The sequence below is a fragment of the Capra hircus genome (genome assembly GCF_001704415.2).
Source record: "Capra hircus breed San Clemente chromosome X unlocalized genomic scaffold, ASM170441v1, whole genome shotgun sequence".
Taxonomy (NCBI): Eukaryota; Metazoa; Chordata; class Mammalia; order Artiodactyla; family Bovidae; genus Capra; species Capra hircus.
This window is the reverse complement of record NW_017189517.1, coordinates 13,508,942-13,511,462: the sequence shown is the minus strand read 5'-3', so window position 1 is coordinate 13,511,462 and position 2,521 is coordinate 13,508,942. Positions and strand designations below refer to the sequence as shown.

The following is a 2,521-nucleotide window of genomic DNA, read 5'->3' as shown; positions in this document are numbered from 1 at the left end:
TGAGTCAGTGATGCCATGCAGCCATCTCATCCTCTGTCATCCCCTTCTTCTCCTGCCCCCAATCCCTCCCAGCATCAGAATCTTTTCCAATGAGTCAACTCTCCGCATGAGGTGGCCAAAGTACTGGAGTTTCAGCTTTAGCATCATTCCTTCCAAAGAAATCCCAGGGCTGATCTCCTTCAGAATGGACTGGTTGGATCTCCTTACAGTCCAAGGGACTCTCAAGAGTCTTCTCCAACACCACAGTTCAAAAGCATCAATTCTTCGGCGCTCAGCTTTCTTCACAGTCCAACTCTCACATCCATACATGACCACTGGAAAAACCATAGCCTTGACTAGACGGACCTTTGTTGGCAAAGTAATATCTCTGCTTTTAAATATGCTATCTAGGGCTCAGTACAGCTCCGGCCGCCGTGCTGGCTGGTTCTCATATACCTTGTTCTCTGCTGGCTGTGGGGGCTTCGCGCCACAGCCGTTAGTCATGTCGGATTCTGGAAGTTACAGTCAGTCTGGGGGTGAGCAGCAAAGTTATTCTTCCTATGGAAATCAAGGCAGCCAAGGTTATGGACAAGCACCACAAAGCTATTCTGGCTATGGACAAACTACTGACTCTTCATATGGACAGAACTATAGCGGCTACTCCAGTTATGGACAAAGCCAATCAGGTTATTCACAGTCCTACAGTGGTTATGAGACTCATACAGAGCTCATACAACCAGCAATCTTATAATAACCAGGGACAGCAAAACATGGAATCATCAGGAGGCCAAGGTGGAAGAGCACCTTCATATGACCAGTCAGACTATGGTCAACAAGATTCATATGACCAGCAGTCAGGCTATGATCAACATCAACACTCTTACGATGAGCAGTCAAATTATGATCAGCAGCATGATTCCTATAATCAAAACCAGCAGTCCTACCATTCATAAAGGGAAAATTACAGCCACCACACACAAGATGATCGTTGTGATGTGAGTAGGTATGGAGAAGATAATAGAGGATATGGTGGGTCACAGGGAAGAGGTAGAGGGCATGGGGGATATGACAAGTATGGAAGAGGTCCTATGACAGGATCAAGTGGTGGTGACCGCAGTGGCTTCAAAAATTTTGGTGGTCACAGGGATTATGGACCCAGACCAGATGCTGATTCAGAATCTGATAATTCAGATAACAACACAATCTTTGTACAAGGACTTGGGGAGGGTGTGTCTACAGATCAAGTGGGGGAGTTCTTTAAACAAATAGGAATCATCAAGACAAGTAAAAACACTGGAAAACCAATGATAAATCTATACACAGACAAGGACACAGGAAAGCGAAAAGGGGAGGCAACAGTATTGTTTGATGACCCTCCTTCAGCTAAGGCAGCCATTGACTGGTTTGATGGAAAAGAATTCCACGACAATATCATTAAAGTGTCCTTTGCCACCAGAAGACCTGAATTCATGAGACGAGGTGGAAGTGGAGGTGGGCGACAAGGCCGTGGAGGATATAGAGGTCGTGGAGGCTTTCAGGGGAGAGGTGGAGACCCCAAAAGTGGGGACTGGGTTTCCCCTAATCCATCATGTAGAAATATGAACTTTGCTCGAAGGAATTCTTGTAATCAGTGCAACGAGCCCAGACCAGAGGACTCTCGTCCCTCAGGAGGAGATTTCCGAGGAAGAGGCTACGGTGGAGAGAGGGGCTACAGAGGCCGTGGGGGCAGAGATGGAGACCGAGGCAGCTACGGTGCAGACAGAAGTGGGGGTGGCTATGGTGGAGACAGAAGTGGCAGTGGTGGCTACGGAGGAGACAGAAGTGGGGGTGGCTATGGTGGGGACCGGGGAAGTGGCTATGGTGGGGACCATGGTGGGGGCTATGGAGGAGACCGAGGAGGCAACTATGGAGGAGACCGAAGTGGCGGCTATGATGGAGACTGAGGCGGAGGCTATGGTGGAGACCGAGGCGGAGGCTATGGAGGAGACCGGAGGAGGCTATGGAGGAGACCGAAGTGGGGGTGGGGGGTTATGGAGGACACCATGGCAGTAGCAGAGGCTACGGTGGGGATCAAGGTGGCGGCTACGGAGGACACCGAGGTGGCTATGGAGGCAAAATGGGAGGAAGAAACGACTAGAAATGATCAGTGCAACCGACCATACTGATGACTATTTTGAATGTTCCTTTGTCTCTGACAAGATCCATAGAGAAATTGCCAGAGTTTTGCCTGCTGCTTTCCTCGTGGCCTCTTCTTGGGTAGTGAAATTAAATGACATTTGAATTTTTATTTGGGCGGGAGGGTGGGGACAGTTTTTCTTTTAGAAATGTCAGTTGAAATATCCCCCTTTAGTTTCCAGCCTTCTCCTTCTCAGCTCTTGAAGCTAAGTGCGTTGTAAAATATTGCCAAAATGGGAAGTGTTTTGTAATACTGCAATAAAGAATGCTTGTTTTGTGGGAAGAAAAAAAAATGCTATTTATGTTGGTCATAACTTTTCTTTCAAGAAGTAAGCATCTTTTAATTTCATGGCTGCAGTCACCATCT

At 47.8% G+C, this 2,521-nt stretch overlaps 1 pseudogene; it reads left to right on the top strand.

Moving 5' to 3' along the window:
• The first annotated feature begins 441 nt into the window (after positions 1-441).
• On the top strand, positions 442-2,266 carry LOC102183134 (annotated as a pseudogene).
• Positions 2,267-2,521: the final 255 nt, after the last annotated feature.